Source organism: Cornus florida, unplaced genomic scaffold (genome assembly GCF_030987335.1).
Source record: "Cornus florida cultivar Cherokee Brave unplaced genomic scaffold, ASM3098733v1 CherokeeBrave_3.0.0_Hap2_Chr11, whole genome shotgun sequence".
Taxonomy (NCBI): Eukaryota; Viridiplantae; Streptophyta; class Magnoliopsida; order Cornales; family Cornaceae; genus Cornus; species Cornus florida.
In genome coordinates this window covers 68,124,571-68,133,665 of record NW_026775581.1, presented here as the reverse complement: position 1 = coordinate 68,133,665, position 9,095 = coordinate 68,124,571, and the positions used below count along the sequence as shown (strand labels likewise).

The following is a 9,095-nucleotide window of genomic DNA, read 5'->3' as shown; positions in this document are numbered from 1 at the left end:
AGTAACCAGCAGCCAACCAATCCACCGAAATGGAGCTTCGGTCTGCCGGAATAGCTCCTGTACTGGTCAACCAAAATGACCATTTCGGTCGGCCGGTTGTGACCAAAATGGTAATGCGAGCTGCACTTTTAGCTGAACTTCCATGAAACTTGAAACTATGCATAAGGCTTGCTATAGAACTTTTAAACTGAATGAATCATGTCCCAACACATAAGAAATCATAGAATACAGATTACAACCTTTACTTAAGTTCGTTAACAACATAATTACAAATAATTTTGCATAGTCTCTTACAAGATAACAAAGTTCATAAAATTTACATTCCACGTGTTCCATTTGCTTCCACAATTTCTACATGTGCAACATTGTACAAATTTCATCTCATCATTACAAAAGATACAAACAAAAGTTCCAATCCAGTTTAGAATTGTCGTGGGTTGTCGTCTGCCACTTCTTTCCCCGAACTTGAAAAATGTTGAAATAATGGGGTAAGCATAAGCTCAGTAGGAAGTCTCTAAGACACACTTCTTGTAACCCCGTGAATCCACGTAAAGAATAGACAAAAAGGGACGGGGTCATACCATAAGGAGTGCATGTCAACAACCATAATGACAAGTATATAACGAATGTCATCCAAACATATACACATCATATATGTTAATGGAGTGCAATGTCATGCAAATGTCGCTCCCCACATCCGAAACATTTCCGTTTCAACTTCCAAACCGTTAGTGTAATCCGACACAAGGCACCTCCAAGGTGTCATGAAAGAAGGATTGACTAACTATCCACGACGAATCGAATGCTACCTACCACAAGCACAATCCAAGACGAATTAAAACAAATATAAGCACAATCCAAGACGAATCGAATGCTACCTACCACAAGGTCCCGATTGCACTATGACATTTCCCGAACCCTTCTTTGAGATTCTACATATTAACACGCAAATACTATTATACAGGCACCGAATACGTAGGTTTGACAAGTACGATTGATCAAAGACTACAAGAAGTCTAAAAGGAATTCACCCTATCCACCATGCAATCGACGCATTCTGACTTTGACCTAAATATCAACAGAAACCAATTCAATCGGGTTGATCATTCCATCAAAGCTCTCTGGATCGAACAACACACAACTTCCAAGCTTTCAAAAATAATATAAATCTAAAACTTAAACAGTTTAGGACCAAAATAGTTTAAGAGCCACACCAAGATCAAAGGTCAAACTAAGGTTTTTACTGAAGTCCATTTACCTGATAGATAATTGTGCGATTGAGAATGCAAATATTCCACCATTATGATCTCAATTTTTTGTCTGCCATGTCTTCAAAAAAATGTCCATAAACAACTCAACTCTCTTTGATACATTACAACTCAGGTTTTGGGTAAGATATGCAAATGACTCAATATCCTAAAAAAAACTTACAGAAACATCGATCATTTCCCGCAGTCTAACCAGGTAAAGATTCTCTTAGCTCTTCCAATAGACCGCTCTCAAAATCAACTACAAATAAAGCAAAATAACAAGCATTTGTAAGCACCAAAGAGAGAGGTCAGGCAAAAAAAAAAAACATAGAATTCGATACCATCTTCTGTTTTCAACTAATCACAGGATGTACAGTCCAAAGGCAAAGAAGAAGTCTAGCTCGCAAAAGGCTCTTTAACTTTCACCAAGCCAATCTTCAAGTGACAGCAAACAAGCAAAAAGGCAACGGAGAACCAGCATAACAAACTTATTCACACATGTTAAAAAAACACACAAAGAATAAAAAGAAAGCTGTGGATACAGGATTTGAACCCATGATGTCAAGGTTGCCAAACAGCTCTGCCACACGCTGAAGACAAGAACTGAGAACTAATAGATAAACAAGGATTTAATATGCTCCCCCACTATATCTGAACAAATAGAATAAGAAGCCATTTGTAATGAATTGTAAAGGAATAGCAATCCTCACCTTATATTCAGTGTAAGAAAGATCAATGTATTTTCAGAACAAATTGTGGAAAAGAGATTCAGTGTAAGAAAGATCAATGTATTTTCAGAACAAATTGTGGAAAAGAGAAATATAGATGAAGGAAGAATAAACACAGCGGTAAAAATTGGGAGGATGATGAAATAATACCAAATACAAGGACAATCCAAGACGAATCGAAATCTACCTACCACAAGGTACCAATTGCACCATGACATTTCCCGGCCTTCTATGAGATTCTACATAAAAAGACGCCAATACTATTATACAGGCACCGAATACGTAGGTTTGACAAGTACGATTGATCCGAAGCCTAAGAGAAGTCTAAAAGGAATTCACCCTCCTATCCACCGTGCAATCAACACATTCTAACTTTGACCAAAATATCAACAGAAACAAATTCAATCTGTTGATCATTCGATCAAAGCTCTGGATCGAACAACACATAACTTCCAAGCTTTCGAAAATAATATAAATCTAAAACTTTAAGTTTAAGACCAAAATAGTTCAAGAGCCAAACCAATATCAAAGGTCAAACTAAGGCTTTTACTGAAGTCCATTTACCTGATACATAATTGTGCGATTGAGAATGCAAATATTCCACCATTATGATCTCAATTTTTTGTCTGCCATGTCTTCAAAAAAAATGTCCATAAACAACTCAAAGCACTTTGATACATTACAACTCAGGTTTTGAGTAAGGTATGCAAATGACTTAATATGCTAAAACAAACTTACAGAAACATCGATCACTTCCTGCAGTCTAACCAGGTAAAGGTTCTCTTAAGCTCTTCCAATAGACCGCTCTCAAAATTAACTACAAATAATGCAAAATAACAAGCATTTATAAACACCAAAGAGAGAGGTCAAGCGAAAAAAAAAAAAGAACAAAAAACAAAAACAAAGAATTAGATACTATTTTCTGTTTTCAACTAATCACAGGATGGACAGTCCAAAGACAAGGAAGAAGTCTAGCCACACAAAAGACTCTTTTAACTTTCACCAAGCCAAACTTCAAGTGACTGCAAACAAGCAAAAAAGTAACGGAAAACCAGCATAACAAACTTATTCACACACGTTAAAAATAAATAAAAAATAAAAAACCAAGAATAAAAATAAAGCTACGGAGACGGGATTTGAACCCATGACGTCAAGGTTAGGAGCCTTGTGAGCTACCAAACTGCTCTGCCCCACGCTGAAGACAAGAACCGAGAACTAATAGACAAACAAGGATTTAATATGCTCCCCCACTATATCAAATAGCAATCCTCACCTAATATTCAGTGTAAGAAAGATCCATGAATTTTAAGAACAAATGGTGGAAAAGAGAAATATAGATGAAGGAAGAATAAACACAGCGGCAAAAATTGGGATGATGGTGAAATAATACAAAATATAAGCACAAATAGATTAACCCATTTATAATGAATTGTAAGGGAATAGTAATCCTCACCTAATATTTCAAGCAAGAAAGATCCTCAAATTTTCTGAACAAATAGTGGAAAAGAGAAATATAGATGAAGGAAGAATAACATGGCGGTAAAAATTGGGAAGAAGGTGAAATAATACCAAATATACTGTTACACAACTTTCAAAACCTAAATAAGCACAAACCATGACGAATCGAATGCTGCCTACCACAAGGTCCAGACTGCACTATGACACATATCGAGCATTACTGGCATTCATTGAGATCCTACATAAAAACACCCACTACTATTATACAGGTACCTAATACGTAGGTCTGATAAGCACGATTGATCGAAGCTTACCAGAAGTCACGCAGGCATTCCATCTATCAACCATGCAATCAATGAATTCTAACTCTGAACTAAATATTACCTGAAACCAATTGAATCTGTTAATCATTCAATCAAAGCTATCTTTTTCATTTGAAGCATAATTTGCAAGCTATCAAAAAAAAATTCTATAAGTTTTGAATCAAAACAGTTTATGAGCCAAACCAAGATCAAAGGTCAAACTAAGTTATTTACTTAAGTCCATTTACCTGATACCTAATTGTGCGATTGAGGATGCAAATATTCCACAATGATCTTCTCCTTTTTTGTCCGTCATATCTTCAAAAAAAATGTCCATAAACTCAACGCACTTTGATACATTACAACTCAGGTTTTGGGTAAGATATGCCAATGACTCAATATCGTAGTACAAACTTACAGAAACATTTGATCATTTCCTGCAGTTTAACCAGGCAAAGTTTCTCTTACCTTTTCCAAAAGACCGCTCTCAAAATCAACTAAAAACAACCAAAATAACAAGTGTCCGTAAACACCAAAACGAGAGGCCAAGCAAAATCCAAGCCGACAGAACAAATAACAAAAACAGAGAATTAGATACTCTTTTGATTTCAACTAATCACAGGATGTACATTCCAAGAACATGTAAGAAGTCCAGCCACAAAAAAGGTTCTTTAGCTTTCACTATGTCCATATTCAAGTGACTGCAAGCAAACAGAAAAGTAACGAGCAACAAGCAAAAGAAACGCATTCATATATGGTAAAAAAAAAATATTAAAAAACCAAGCATAAAAATTATGCATCGGAGACCGGATTTGAACCCATGACCTCAAGGTTATGAGCCTTGCGAGCTACCAAACTGCTCTGCCCCGCGTTAAAGACGAACTGAGAACTAAAAGATAAAAAAGGATTTAATGCACCTCTCCACTATATCTGTACAAATAGAATAACCCATTTATAATGAATTGCAAAGGAATTCTAATCCTCACCTATATTTCAAGTAAGAAAGATCCGCAAATTTCCTGAACAAATGGCGGATGGAAAATAGAAATATTGATGAAGGAAGATTAAACACAGCAGTAAAAATTGGAAAGATGGTGAAATAATACCAAATATACTACACAACTATCTAAACGTAAATTAGTACAAACCAAGACCAATCGAATGCCTGCCAGCCACAAGCTCTCTGGATCAATCAAAGAATAATTTCCAAGCTTTTGAAAAAAATCTAAAACTTAAAAAGTTTAGAATCAAAACAGTTTATGAGCCAAACAAAGATCAAAGGTCAAACTAAGGTATTAACTAAAGTCCATTTACCTGATACCTAATTGTGCGATTGAGGATGCAAATATTCCACATAATCATATCATTTTTTGTCTGCCATTTCTTCAAAAAATGTCCGTAAACAACTCGAGGCACTTTAATAAATTAAAACTCGGGTATTGGGTAAGATATGCCAATGACTCAATATTCGAATACAAACTTACAGAAACATTGATCATTTCCTGCAGTCTAACCAAAAGGTTCTCTCAGCTCTTCCAAAAGACCACTCTCAAAATCAACTATAAACAAGCAAAATAACAAGTGTCTGTAAAAACACCAAAAAGAGAGGTCATGCAAAATCAAAGAACTAAAAACAAAAACAGAGAATGAGATACTCTTCTGTTTTCAACTAATCACAGATGTACAGTCCAATAACAAGTAAGAAGTCCAGCCATGTAAAAGGTTCTGTAACGTTCACGAAGTCCATCTTCAAGTGACTGCAAACAAGCAAAAAAGAACGAGCAACCAGCAAAAGAAACTCATTCATACATGCTAAAACGTAAATATATGATACCCTAAATTTGCGAGTAGCAGATATAAAAATCATTGGTAAGGAAGATAATACAAAAAAAAAGAAGAGAGAATTGGAAGTGAAGTGTAAGGTAGGTAATATAAAAACACAAGATACCAAGGTTTTGCGTACATCCATCAACACTGAATAATTTTGCTTAGAAAGAAGCTGGAAAGGAAAGAACATATAGCTTGTAGGTGGAGAAAGAGTCAAATAATAAACCTCTCTAATGTGTTCCTACATCCTGTATCGTTACAATCTACAAAGACACAAAAGAAATTACCAAATTAGAAACAATTCAGTATATGCATGTTTCTGCAGTAACCTAAAACCACAGTTGAACATAAAGCTGAAAACGAAATGCAACATAAGAGAATCTCAAAACACCGATGACGAAAAAGCTGATCTGATTAAAAAAAAAAAAAAAACTCACATGGCCCAACTCAACAAAGGTTTTCCCAAAATAGCACAAATGTAAGCCAGAGGTAACAAGTAAACAGTTGCTGCAGCAGGTTGCAGGTAGCTGCTGCATCTCACCATATCAAAAGCAGAGGGATCTCTACGTATCAGAAGGGATCAACTGATGTCCAATCAGTCTCATCCAAGGAGAAGCACTGCATTCCTGAACAGCATCTTTAGTTAATCCTAAAGAGAGCTCAAAGTTGACAGTTAAAACCTAATGCATCATTACTAACAGTATATAGAATTATTGAACCATCCAGAACTGTCCTGGAACCCCTACAAGATGTAGTTACAAGCAACAGTAATAGCTATATCCAAAAAAGAATATATGTTCACAAACAACTCCAGGCACTTTGACACATTGCAATTCAGGTTTTGGGTAAAATATGCCACTCACTCAATATCCTAACACAAACTATCAAGCAGAAGGTTCTATAACAACAACAGCTATATATCATTCTCGCCATGCTTATAACAATTAAAGAGCAAAAGATTGATCATTTCCTGCAGTACAACCAGGTAGAGATTCTCTTAGCTCTTCCAAAAGACCGTACTTGAAATCATTCTTAAGGTCAGATCGAAGAAAAGCGACTACAAACAAGTAAAATAGCAAGTGTATGTAAGCACCAAAAAGATAGTTCCAGCAAAAATCAAGAAGAACAAAAAACTAAAACTGCAAATTAGATTCTCTCTTTTATTCTCAACTAATCGCAGGATACATTCCAACAAAACAAGTAAGAAGTCCAGCTATTTAAAAGGCTCTTTAACTTTCACCAAGTCCATCTTCAAGTAATAGACTGCAAACAAGCAAAAAAGTATTGACCAACCAGCAAAAGGAACTCATTCACACTGGCGAAAAAACAAAAACCAAGCATAAAAAGAATTTTGCCGATACAGGATTTGAAACCGTGACCTCAAGGTTATGAGCCTTGCGAGCTACCAAACTGCTGTGTCCTGCACTGAAGAGAAACTGAGAACTAATAGACAAACGAGGATTTAATCAATGATGGGATTTGAGTGCCTCTTATGTATTTTTGTGCATTGTATTTTGTGTGGCAAGCAACTGCGTGCATGTGTGTCCCGTGGGAGGAGGAGGATGAGGGCCCGGGGGAGTCCATCGATGAAAAATATTTGATAAATGTTTACAGAATTAGGAGTTCAAGTTTTTCTCATATAGCCAATGTTCTTAATGTATCTCTCTTTGGAGACAAAAGTACACCAAAGAACTAGAAGTAGAAGACTAGGTAAAGGAAAAGTTATTGTGATGTTAGTCATGGAGTTAAATTCAATAGCTGACTTATGATGCTACTATTCGCTGCAGCTATGTTATTCTAGAAGTTACAAAAAATAGAAAACAAGGTCGAAATATGTTCAATGTACTATTGTTGAAACAAATTTTAAGAAATCGAGTTAATACAGTCAACTTACTTGCAGAGAACAATTGGTATTTAATCCAATTAAAATCTTGCGAAATGGAGGAAAGAGGGTTCTAAATCATAAAGGATCTCGGGATGCGGAGGAATTCTTGCTAATTTGAAGAAACAGAATCTATGTTGACAATTCATGATTGGTGTTTATGCTTTTTTATTGTCCTTGTGTCTATTAAAATCGCATTTTCTAGTTGTTTCCTGGAGTTACCACATCTCAAGAATCTAAGAATCTAAGATGAAAATCAGCTCTGAAATTCTATTGCAACTTCAGAAAACTCTTTTTTTGATGGGCTGTGTAGGGAGAATTGGGTGTTAATATTGAGCTTTTATTGATTATTTCGGAATACATAGACTGATGGACTTTCATCCAGTGCAAATAAGTCAATTTGCAGATAAGTAGGTAATTTAATCAGCAACGCACAACCTACAAAAACCTAGGAACGAAGGATTTAAAAAAGGTGACTTCGTGTAAGATTAAAGACATATAATCACTTGATAAAATTAGGGGGGTGCCTCCTAGGTATTTGCATGCATTGCATTTTGTGTGTTGTTCTGAGATCATCCAAAATAAGTATCTTTCCAACAAATCCCTACTTGTATGGTCCTAACCCTAATTGTATGGTGAATTAGGTTGCTAGAAATTAAATATATAAGTGGAGTGTGAAACAGATAGAGAGTATCTATGGATTATCAATCATATATTTAATTCAACAAAAAGTTCCAAACCAGTAAAGAACAAAATCTTGAGAAAAACACAGAAAATCTTCGTCTAAAAAGTAAACACCACCCAATCACCAATAAATCATTCACCACGAGAGAATTCCAATATGGCATGTTATTTTCTTCCAAATAAAAGAGAAACAGTTTTTTCTGAAACTTCAAATTAATATTGTAGGAATTCCCATGAATGTAAAATAATGGATAATCATACCTCGAAATTTTTAAAGATCAAATTATTTGTAATTATAATAATTAAATATTTAATTCAACAAAAAAGTTTCAAACCAGCGAAGAACATAGTTCGGAGAAAAACACAAAAAAAATCTGTGTCTTGCTTAAGACCTCATTCAACACAGCAGAATTCCAAGAAATATGGCATCAAAACATTGATATAACCATGCAATCGTAAAAGCTGCAAATTATTTTCTACCGAAACAAATAAACCTAATATCTCTATAAGAACTCACAAAAGAGGATCGATTCGACCAGAAACCCAAGACCTAAACGAGTCGCTAATGGCAATCTGACGTTTCCGACAGAATTTATAGAGAGCGATGGTGGTTTTCAAGGGCTAGGATTAAGCGGTGGATTTTAATCTAACGATGACAAATTTCCCTATATAATATTGGAGTATACAATACGCGTTTATTATAGGCGGTGGAAAATAAACCACGTGTAATATATAAATTATAAGTATTCCTTAATACAGTATATTACTCCGTATATATATATATATATATATATATGTGAACAGGTCTACGCGCCATCACCGTTTGACCGTTTGTCGACATCCCCGTTTGACCATTTGTCGATAACCGTGTTCCAGGCTTCCAGCCTTAATCAAAAGTAAAGTGAATAATAATAATAATAATATCCTCTCTCCCGTTGGATAAAGTGAATAATAATAATATTAA

The 9,095-nt window shown here is 35.2% G+C and overlaps 1 long non-coding RNA gene across 18 annotated transcripts; it reads right to left on the bottom strand.

Moving 5' to 3' along the window:
* Window positions 1-211: 211 nt before the first annotated feature.
* Window positions 212-8,695, bottom strand: LOC132282819 (uncharacterized). 18 transcript variants are annotated; one of them, XR_009471888.1, is made up of 7 exons: window positions 6,003-8,695; window positions 3,987-5,828; window positions 3,751-3,820; window positions 1,259-3,674; window positions 1,032-1,068; window positions 883-932; window positions 212-809 (listed from the first exon to the last, which is right to left on the bottom strand). It is a non-coding gene; the product is annotated as an uncharacterized LOC132282819 (long non-coding RNA). The 18 variants fall into 18 exon arrangements; XR_009471889.1 differs by having other exon boundaries at window positions 212-932; window positions 1,259-1,329; window positions 1,432-3,674; XR_009471884.1 differs by having other exon boundaries at window positions 1,032-3,674.
* Between the last annotated feature and the right edge of the window lie 400 nt (window positions 8,696-9,095).